The sequence below is a fragment of the Lissotriton vulgaris genome, chromosome 10, assembly GCF_964263255.1.
Source record: "Lissotriton vulgaris chromosome 10, aLisVul1.2, whole genome shotgun sequence".
NCBI lineage: Eukaryota > Metazoa > Chordata > Amphibia > Caudata > Salamandridae > Lissotriton > Lissotriton vulgaris.
The window spans coordinates 352,073,493-352,085,493 of NC_141698.1; positions in this window are offsets into that span (position 1 = coordinate 352,073,493).

Here is a 12,001-nt window from a genome sequence, read left to right on the forward strand (position 1 = left end):
CCAACTACACCTCTCAGGTGGGGGGAGGTCCACTCTTCAGTGCCCACAATCTTGCAGATGGCAGGCACTCCCCAATCAGAAAAAGGGATTGTGCTCACTCCCCCATGTGGAGTGAACACACCAAGGGTGTAGTCTCCCTAAGGTCAGTAGCCAATGGGCCCCCAAAACACCCCCTAAATATAGTATTTAGGGGGAAGCCTTCTGACCAAGATGTCAGACAAGAAACTATAAGAAGAAAAGAAGAAGGATCGAACAGCCGTGCCGAAGCTAAGAAGCGGAGGACGCCCACTGTCTTGGCCCCAGCCCTACCGGCCTGTCCCCACCTCGAACCTGCAAAAGTGAAACTCTGGTGTGTCCTGCAGCCAGCAGCCTCAAGAAACCAGAGGACCTGCCCTGCCTTCAAAAGAAAATACTTTGTCTCCTGTCAACAGAGGATTTGTTCACCAATAGACTCCAGCTCTGGCAAGATCCGTGAGTCTGTACCACTCTGCACCCGCCACCCATGGCCCGATTGGCCCAGCACCACAAGGATGTCTCCCCGGTGAGCCTGACTCGAGATTCAGTGATCCTTGACCTGCCTCAAGCCACCAGCTGATGCCTGCAGCCTCAAACCAGAAGGCCCCCCCAACTGCGACTAGGAGCTGGTAAGAAGATCCAACCCTAAAAAGCACCCCTGCAACCGACGCCCCACAGCCTTGGGTGGCCCAACTGACAGTGCCTAACCAACCCCCAGCATCTCAACTTACCTCTCCCAGTGGTGGTCCCACCCAGAAGACCTTCGTCCCCGCCTGCAGTGTGTTTGCTAACTGGAGACTCCCCATTGAAAGCTACAGGGCGCCCGATGCCAAAATAGCACTCTGCACCCGGCCGCCCCAGTACCGCTGAGGTTGCACCTTTTGTACTGGCTTGAACCCCATTTTCCCTGAGCTTAAGCCCAGGAGCTTTGCTTCCACAACCTGGTGGCCTGCTCGTAAGCAGCCACCAACCAGAGCACTCTGCATCCGGCCAACCTAGTGCCGCTGATGGTGTAACAAGAGTGCATCCTTGACCCTGGGGGACACCTGAGTCTACCTCCAGAATACCAACTCCCACAACCAAATACTTACCTTTGAAAAGATAAACCTATTTTCCTCCGTAGGATAACATTGACTTTTTCTGTGAAAAGTTTCTAAGTGTGGAGTTGGAAAATCTATAAAACACTCTAGAAATGTAACAAAATACTCAAAACGCTTTTATTTACCTGTTTACAGGAAATATCCCAGTGCAGTATCCAGGTATACTGCATTGTGTAAGAAAAGTGATCTGTAAAGTAATCTACTTGACATTCTACTTAACACCGATACAACGTATATGTACAATATTTCAAAGCATTGCAAGTAATTCTATTATAATCAAACCAAAACTATATATACAAATGCAATACAAACTGTTTACAAACTGTATTATTACTGCAAAGTACTTATCACTTACCTGTGCAGGATTGCTTGGTTCTAGGAAATAAAATAACTAAAAGAGTATTTTTATACAAAACCAATTGGTCTGAAGTTCAGTCTTTGCGTGTGTGATATAATTTGCTGATTGAGTGTGTACAACAAATGCTTAATGCCTGCTCCGATAAAGCCTTATTACTCGCCCACACTATCACAAATAGAGAGTAATGTGCTATCTAATTTTACCTCTGCCTTCCTTTGGGTTTCCACTGGACTCTATGCACACTATACCTCACTTTGGTGTAGTATATACAGAGCCAGCTTCCTACTGGATCCGCAAAGGGTTCCTGGGAGACTGACAGTCCACCAAGTTGGTAACTTTACTCTTGTGCTCCAACACCTCAAATGGCCCAGTCCATTTATCCTGGAGCGCACAAGGCTCAACGGGGGCCATGACCCACACTTTGTGGCCAGGTTGAAACTCGATCGTAGTGGCATTCTGGTCATACTAGGGCTTCAGTTCTTCCTGGCTGGTTTCCAGATTCACCTGAGCAAGTTGCTTGAAGCGCTTAGTCTGGTTCATGAAGGCCAGCATGTAGCTATTTACATCCTGGGGAGGTTTACTGGGAGCTTTCTCCCAGCCTTCTTTGACTCGACATAGAGGTCCCCTTCTGGGCCTTATTACCTGCAGGGACTTGTGGCTTCTTTTAAGTGGGAGGCTGGGAACCATTCCATTGGGTCCCTTGGGAATTACTTTAGGGCCCTTTTTGGAACTCCTTCTGTTTACCCTTGTCCCCCCACTCTTCTGCTGATGACCCTGCCCACATTTGGCGGAGTCTCCTACATGACCTTTTTGGACTGTGGTACTGACCCAGCGGTCTGCCTCCACAGCAAGCTTCCTGGGGTCAGTCAGACTACTTTCAATCAAGGGCTGGCATAGCTTTAGAAAACAACTCTCTGACAAGTGCTATCATGCAGCCAAATCATGGAGCCCCTGAAAATCATTCACCTGGCTACCCTTCAGCCATCTATCCAGTGTTCTGCAAAAATAGGACACATACTCCATCCAAGTGCTTTACTCCAGCTTTCTACAATACCTCAACTTTTGCCTGTATAGCTCTGGGGTCAAACCATACCTCCTAATCAAGTCTTCCTTTCTGGGGGCATAAGACAACTGATCTTCAATGGGCAATGCTAGCAATGTATCCCACCCCTCAGGCAGGAATTTGGCTCCACAACCCCGCTCCCCAGTATCTCTCAGGGATTCTGTAGGACCTCATTTCTACCTCATATGCTTTGAACCACTGACCTATATCCTCATGCTTCATAAAATCCTTAATAAACTCATTGGCGATGTATACCTTCCCTTCTCCAGACCCTGATGGTGCGCTGCCACCATTGAGATTGGACTCTATACTTTTCGCTTTTAGATCCAATTCCCTCAAACCTCTTTCATGCTCTAAGAGTATCTTTTTCTCTTCCAGTGCTAATTGCTCATTCTGAAATGGCAACTCCTTATTCTCCTTCCCCAGCCTGAGCTTTGTGAGCTCCAATTTATGCATCCTGTTTTTATCCCTGTCCACAAGTTCTTCTACTGCAGACAGCTCCTTTGAAGATACACTCTGCCCCTCCCCCTAGGGAAGGTAACCTATCCCGAAGCAGACCCAATAGCCTATCCTGCTGTTCATCTAAATTCTTTACCTTCTCTATAGGTTGCTTGTCATGCTCGCTGGCATCCCCTGACTCCAACCAGGCCCTCAGCGCCTTTTGGAATTCCTCCTTTCTGGAGAGGCCTCTTACAGAGATTTTAAACTTTTTGAAGATAGCTTTCAATTGTGGCACAGTGTAGGTTTCAACCCTATCCTCCTCAAACTCAATATCCACAGATGCAAGGGATGCTGGCTTTGTAATGATGAATATTGGCAGTTCTCAGTTGCAAGAAAAAATAGTCCCAAAGAAAATGTTTCTCCAATTGCATGTGGTGCGTGATGGTCTGCACTCTAGTGTTAGTGTACACCAATCACTGCATGTAGCTCACAAATGCAAGTCCAGATCCTCACCGCTGATCAACAGTGTTAGAAATAGGGGTCTCCATTTGGCAGGTTTTCACCATTGTCCAAGTAGGGACCCTTCTTCCTTGCCAGGGTAAGGGGAATTAACTTCTAAAATAATCCCTGCTCACCCTATTGGTAGCTTGGCACGAACAGACAGGCTTATCTCAGAGGCAGTGTATAAAGCATTTGTGAACACATATAGTAATACAATGAAAACACTATAAATGGACACCAAATTAGTTTAGAAAAATAAGTAATCTTTATCTAAACCAAAACAAGACCAAAATGACAGAAATCCACAATACAGTACTAAAAAATATGATTCTTAAAAGGTAGAAACAGCTCTGTTCCATGAACATGTGGGATGCAACACTTTTACACAAAGTACCTGGGATGCGTCGAAAAAGGAAAGCAAAAAGGGTCGCAGGGAAGGTGATGCATCGATTCCTTACACTCCGGGAAGGTGAAGAGTCGGTTCCTTGCTCCAGGACAGGTGATTTGTTGGTACCTTACTGTTGTGCAGCTGAGGTGATGCATTGGTTCCTTACCGGAGAGGAGGTGAAGCGTCAGTTTCTTACTGTGTCCCCCAACAATGCGACAAACTTGATACTTTGATGCGATGTGTGACGATCCGTTACGATGCGATGCGTGAAGACCCAAGATGTGCTGCGGTGATTTCAGCTGTGTCCCCAAGATGCGTCAGTTCTTCCCCAATAGGGCCTGTATCAGAATCGGTGTGGTGAACTTGGACATCGGAGAATGGTGCACAGGATTTGTCGCATGGCTGACACTTCAGCCGCGAGCAGGCACTGTGTTGATTCTTCGGCGGCGGCAATGCATCAGAAAATTCTTCTTGCACCACTGCGATGCGTCGGAAACAGGCGATGTGTCGATTTTCACAGTTCTTGCAGTTCCCAGTCCCAAAATAACCTCTAGAGGTCCAGAACACTGGCAGGCACCTCTCAGCAGGTCGGAAATCCCAGAAAAGAAGTTCAGGGGGAACTGGGGGTGAAGTCTTTGTGTCCCTTAGACTTCAGAACAGGAGTCCAGCTCTATTTCAAGCACTTGGCGATCTTGCTCAAGCAGGGGACACAGCACACACCAAAGTCCTTGTCCTTTCCTTGGCAGAAACAGCCACTGCAGGTCAACCCCGGACAGCAAACAGCAAAGGGGAAGTACGCTGCCTCAGTTTCTCCTGCTTTTCTCCTTGGCAAAGGTTCCTCTTGATCCCCAGAAGTTATCTAAAAGTCTGGGGTCTGACACCTCTTTTTATAATACAAAATCCTTAGTTCTATGTGGCAGAGAAGCTCTTTCCCAGCCAAAACCAGTTATGAACTCTCTGGCGCAGCTTCCTGGCAGTAGATGGAGACCGTATTCTTCAAGGCAGACTAGGCCCATGCAGGTGTGAAAGAAATCTCCTCCCCCGACTCTGAATGCAGCCCAGGCCTGACTCACTCTGGAAATGCAGGACACACCTCAACCCCCAAGTGGCTCTCTGAACAGAATGCACATCCCCAGCCCGTCGCTCCGAAGCCAGACAGTCAGTACACAACCTAGCAGAGGCACACTGGATGGTTAGGCAAGAAAAGACCTACTAGTGGTATTTTCAAACCCAAAATGTAAAAATCAATAAGCATGGGCCAAAAATCTGTTACGCTCGTGAAATTTGCAGATTTTTCGGCAATTTCTCAATCTGCAAATCTCGCAAAATTGCCGAAAATTCACAAATTCGCAAGCGGGCTAATTTTTTTTTATGGCCAGCTCACTCAAGGGACCCTTGCTCCCTTTAGTGCGATGGCATAGTAACACACACATGGCCACTGGAGACAACTCTTCTGGCACTTTACGCAGCTGTAGTGTAGGAAAAGCACTATACATTTACCCAACGAGGTAGCACTTACTGATTAGTCAGTAGAAAGTACTCCATGTGAGTAGAGGCATCGCACAAAATCGTGGCGTCTTCTTGGATAAATAAGGGCAGGGTTCATGCTGGCATGATGCTCCTGTCACAAAAATTAACCCTCAACACGAAGCACTTACAGCAGGTGCCCGAGTTGAAGCTCAAGTTCAGTAACGCATTCATCAGCCCCAAAACAATCATGAGCTTTGTCGAGGTAGGGCAGGTGTGCTTTCTCCCCATATCTACTGTCAAAAGTTAGCTGTGATGCTGGATAGAGGCCTTTGCATCCTTGACTTTCACGAGCGCAGTCCCCGTGCAGTTCCTGTGACCAGGAGCTTCTTTCTCCTCATCTGCTGCTCTGAACGGTCTCTGACCTTTTATACAAACAAGAGGCATGTGAACTCGCATAGAAGGCCAGCCCGTTTGGCCCCGCCCACACACTCGCTGTGTCACCTTATTCCTGCCATTTACCCACTATGATGGACAGCTCACTCAAGGGATCCCTGCACCCTTCGGCGCAATGGCATAGTAACACACACATGGTCACTGGAGACAACTCTTCTGGCACTTTACGCAGCTGTAGTGTCAGGAAAAGCACTATACATTTACCCAACGAGGTAGCACTTACTGAATAGCCAGAAAGTACTCTACTCTAAAAATCCGCGAGTTCGCAGATTTTTCTGCGAACGCGCTGATTTTTTTGCCGATTTCACACGAATTTGAGGATCGCAGAACATTCGCCCATACTTAAAAATCAACCTCACTAAAAGGTGCATCTTAACATTCTGAGTTCAGGCATATCAAACTTTATTTTCTCATCTTGTTCTTATGGGCAGTAATGCTCCTAAGATTAAATGAGCAAACTCCCTATTCTATTTTATGGGATAGATTGCCTTACAATAGTGAAATACTGTCAATTTTACTTTTCACTATCAGGACATGTCACACACATGAGGGCATGTCCTACCTTTTATATAAAGTTCACCCTGTCCAGAGGGATACCTTGGGCCTATACACATGTAAAAAAAAGCAAAGGTTAGGGCCTGGCAAGTGGGTGCACTTGCCAGGTCGAAATGGCAGCACTAACCTGCACACAGGCACTGCAAAGGCAGCCTTGAGATCTTGTTACAAGGCTGCTTGTGTAGGTGGCACAATCAGTGCTGCAAGCCTAATAGCAGCATTTGGTTTACATGCCCTGGGCACACACATTGCACTATACTAGGGACATAACAGTAAACCAAATTAAAAAACACCAATTTCCAACCACAATTGACAAAGGGAGCATTTGCACTTTGGTGCTGGTGGGCAGTGGCAAAGATCCCAAAGCATCTAGACCAGCAAAACAAAATCTATCACACAGTAAAAACACAAGAGGCAAGAGCAAAAAATGAAGGGAAAACCCACGCCAAGGCGGCCAGCATCTGAGTAAGCCTTAGACCACACTGCCTTGCTATCCTGACACTCAATTGTGTTAAGGGGGTTTTTGGTTCCCAGTTTGGGACTCCACATTGCTGGGCCCTTGTACACCAGACGTGACAGACTGTAGTTGTTGCAACTGGGGTCCAGTATCACCTTTAACTCCTGGAACCTTCGTACTCTGATATCTCACAACCACCTTGCAATATTCAGAAGTACTGTACCCATGCACTGTAAACTCCAAAGGGACAACTAAATGTAAATGTAAATGTAAATGTATAGGCATTTATATAGCGCACTACTTACCCAGAGGGTCCCAAGGCGCTTCGACCGCTGCGAAACCCTTCCTGGCTTCCCTGAGAGATAGTCCCTTAATGGGTATCTCCAGGGTGAGACCGACCAGGCATCCCCGGCGGTCTGGTGGGGCCGTTAGTGAAGATGAGGCAAGCTAATGCCCAGAGTTGCCGAGTGTGATCGCTGATCAGAGTGGGCACCGAGGCGAGAGAATTATCGAGTCCGCTGACCCTGGTCCAGAAACCTGCCGCGCCGGGAATCGAACCCTGGTCCCGGGCCGTCCTCTGCTCTCGGGTCTGCCGCCTCTAACCAGTGAGCCACACTACTTCACTTCACTAGTAATGCATTATTATAGTGCGTGGCTCCTGTGCTGCTTACTCAACCAGAACATTTAGTACCAGTGACTAGGATTGCACACTAGTGTGCTGACCAACAGGACTTCTACTAACAGCCTGTGCTATTGCAAAATTATGCTCCTGACTCAATCAGGACTTCTAGTAAAAACCTTTAATAGTGCACTTTTGATGCTGTCTCAACTGGAATATCTAGTGACAGCTTGTGCACTTGGACCATTGCCGCTAACGCCACCTAAGTAAAATATTTCACCCAAATGCATAATGGACGTAATAATGAGTGAAACCCACCCTTTCTTAGAGTGTGTCTACTGCTGCACACCACCACAGCCCCAAGAAAATACACAAGATGTCTCATATTTTCACTTTTGTAGAGAGAGTTGAAAGAACTACATATACTGCAGGATCAGGGAACTCTCTCATCTCTGCGTTATTCTGTCTAAAGAAAAGGCGCCCTCTTATAAAGGTGCAATTAGCATGCTCTCTTCTCTCCATCAGCTCTGGAGAGCTGATTGAAGGCAGCTTCCCATCATGTTAGCTGGAACCTGTAGAGGTGAAAGTTCCAGCCGTGACATTGCCAATGCGACTGGGATTTTCCCTCATTCTCTGGCAGACTCATATTAATTTTCCTTACAAAGAAAGTTATCAAAACTGTGACAATGAAAGAGGTATTTAGCCTTATGTACAGAAAGGGGTGTGAAAGATTACGAGCATATGCTAAGGCAAATGAAGTTACAAGTTTAAACAAGTTGGTAATTACAGTTTGTGGTTTCTTTTATTTTTTATTGCTGCGGTGAGTGATGAAAAACAACAAGAATTTTGACTTCCCACATGCAGTTTTATTTTAGTAGGAATTTTTGCACTTTTAAGATAAGGGTGAATGTTTTGTATAACACTTTCTAAAGTATTTGCAGCCTATTGCCAAAGCAAGCAGGTGAGTCCTAGGGCATTGCTTGGGCTTGCCATGCGGAAAGGTAATGAAACGGAATTTCTGGTATCTAGCATGATGATTGAAACTAGTCTGTGGATACTCTGTGGTTAAATGCTTGAATTAACCGAAGGACTTTAGAGGCTCTTCATTTCGCCTCATTGTGAAATATCTAGATTCTGTTTTAAGCAAACCTTGGTAAAGCCAATAGGCCTGGCTTTAATATGCAAATGCATGCAACCACGGGCATAAATAAATGCGGTTTTCGTGCATTCGCATAAGTGGCCGAAATATATATTGCTGGTATGTATACTCCATCACAACGGCGACAAAGTGTGCATGCCACCAATATAAAGATCCCACTGTTCGATTTATTACGCGGACATTCGGTAGCAGCTCTATAGCAAACAGTAAAATGTTATTGACAAGAACTGCAGTGACAGCTGTTCCATACAATGTCTTTATTAATCACTGCCTGATTGGTGGTCATTTATAAATTAGTGAGCAGACTATGGCCGTCAACCTAAAAAATAAATCAGCCCCTGAATCACACAGCTATTGCCAATCTTTCAAACTTACAAAGTGACACAAAGCAAGTGCTCACCAAATACATTCCGTATCAGCCTGCAGGATGGCTCTGGGAGCTGTGTTCTGGATTTCGTGAGTTTGAAAGACATACTCAGCCTTCTGCACTTTCCTGATTGGTGAATTGAATACCATAAATAAATTAATGGTAACATCTGAGCTTTGGATATTCGCCTTCACATTTAAGTGCACTGTCATAAGATTACGCTGCATTTACTCATATATCCTGTATAATATGTACAGTGATTCTGGCTCAATCAGTGCATAATATGAGTAAACTTATATATATATATATATATATATATATATATATATATATATATATATATATATATCTTTTTTTTTTTTTTTTTTTTTTTTTTTTGTCCAAAGCCCAAAGCTTGTGAGAAGGCACTCGACAGCGCTCCTGCCCTCGGGGATCAAGTTGCAGCCTGCCTGGAAGTCCCGTTATTTGTTCAAAAAGCTGACGCGTTTCAAGGCTTCAATGCCTCTTCATCTTGGGCTGTTTGTTTAAATGTGACACCGATTTAAAGCTCACATGATCTCATTCCCAGGTTAATTTATTTAAGTGATGGCCCCCAGTGGGCGTTGTTTCATGCAAGTATCTGTCAATGCATCTTGGGAGAAGTAGTCCCTCATGTGAACAAACAGTTAATTTCCTTTTGTAAGGTCGGTGCACATTTATTATTAAAACCATTGTTGTCCTTAGTAGGATTCAGAACTTACTGCAGGCTTAGTTAGCATTGGGGCGCTGTGATGAAATAGTGTAGATTCGTGCTACTCCACAGCCCCATGTCATTGATCGTGTTACTCCTCTCCACGGCAGGGCAGCCGTGATATCAATATTTTGTTTAAACAAACAGCCCAAGATGAAGAGGCTTTTTGAACAAATATCGGAACTTCCAGGCAGACTGCAACTTGATGCCCGAGGGCAGGAGCGCTGTCGAGTGCCTTCTCGCAAGCTTTGGGCTTTGAAAAAAATATATATATATATTATATATATATCCACCACCAGCCCCGCCTCTTCCTAAAGAACGGGTCCGGCACATGCATTGGGACCACACCAGGAAAGTTTTATTGCCCCCATTCGGACATCACAGTTCCATAAAAACTCCTGGCAGACGCGTTTCGGTGTTTGCCTTCCTCATTGCCAGCATTGTGTTCCTAGGTTCGATAGTTCTGTGTGGGGTGTGGGGTATATCCTGTTCATTATACTCCCATTGGAGGCAAGCGTGTCAAATCAGAGGCTCCGTTCTTCATACCTCTGCAGCAGTCCTCGCTATGCATGCTGGTAGATTGAGTCCCCACACTGGTCCGTAGTCCGTTTAGATCACACAGGCAGGATATGTAGGCAAATCCTTCAACACGTGGACTCAAGGTACAGTGACCGGTCCGTGCACTCAGTAATGCCCCAACAGTTGTCAGCCGTGTGGGTTTGCCCACTTTCTGCTGCGTGATCACATCCTGACAGCAATCGTCTCCCGGTGGTGTCCCAGTCAGCTGGAATCACGCTGCTCTCTCCCCGGTACCAAAACAAAGTCTAGGGTGGGGGGCGCCACTGTGTGCATTCAGCACGCAACACCACACAGAGAAATGCCGGCTTCGGTGGAGCACCAGAACGAGAGGCGTGTCGGATTTGCAGCGCCGACCGCTGCATACACATCCACCATCAGCCCCGCCTCTTCCTAAAGAACGGGTCCGACGCATGCATTGGGACCACACCAGGAAAGTTTTATAGCCACCATATATATATTTAGTATGCCATTTATAGAATTTTGGCAGATGTCACCATAATCTAGGTCTTTGAATGTGTCTCAAGAAACTGTCACATGAAAATCAACACCAACATGTCAAAGGTACTGCCTGCAAATGCATGAGTCCGTTTCCAGCTCCTGCCTCTGGTAAATTACAAGATTGAAAAATATCAAAGCCAGTTTTAAGAAACATGAGCCAGCAGTCCCGTTTTCTCATTAACTCGTTGGGACAAATACAATAAAAGAGGGGATACGCGTTTCTTCCTAAAGTGGCTGTGGCAGGTCGCAATGCAGAGGTGTGTGTCACTTTCATAAGGCGACGCACTTGCTTGATGCTGAGACTAAGTTATTGTAAAAGTCCAGAAATAGTTTTTTTTCCAGTATACGGGGAGCACTTCACCTGGAAAAATTATCTTTTTATGGGGTGCCTTAATTATTCTCTCCATTTCTATAGCAGTGGCATTTGCTTCTCTGTCATCAGCCTGCAAGACTATTAATACAGAGTAGGGCCAGTTAGCAAAGCAGGTACCATACACCTCAATCCTCCTGAACAGACTGAGCAAATGTTTCAGTATTGTTTGCATAATAGAGATATAATTAACAGAAGCATGCTCTAGGCATGATGCACTAAATTTAAATATAATAAAGATTTAGGGCCTACGTTTGGAGGGTGGCCTCAGTCTATAATTGTGTCCGAGAACATGATGTTCATTGTCCACCACCCTTATGGACTAACCCCCGCCACTGTGGTGATATATGTGCCTTCAGTGGAACTGCAGTCATGGCCGTCTTGCTAAAGCACTGCAAGTTCGGCATGATGTCGCTGTCTTTCTAGCAATCACACACCAAACGTTTTTGTTTTTGCCATAGCAGGCGGTTGCTTTTGAAAAACCAAATACTGCTCAATCAATCAATCAGGGGTTTATAAAGCACGCTACTCACCCATGAGGGTCTCAAGGCGCGGGGGGAGCTGCTCGGATCAGTCAAAGAGCCAGCTCTTGAGTGCCTTCCTGAATGTGTGCAGGGGAGCGTCTGATGTTCACCGGGAGATCGTCCAAGTCTTGGCGGCGATGTAGGGGAAAGTTCTCCCACCTGTTCTGTTTCTGTGGATGCAGGGGATCTCTGCCTGGGTGAGGTCGGCGGAGCGGAGGTTCCTCTTGGGTACGTGGAAGGATATTCTCTTGTGGAGGAATTTGGGTTCAATGTTGTTGAGGGATTTGTAGGCGTGGGTGAGGAGTTTGAAGGTGACACTCTTCTCGATGGGGAGCCAGTGGAGGTCTTGTAGGT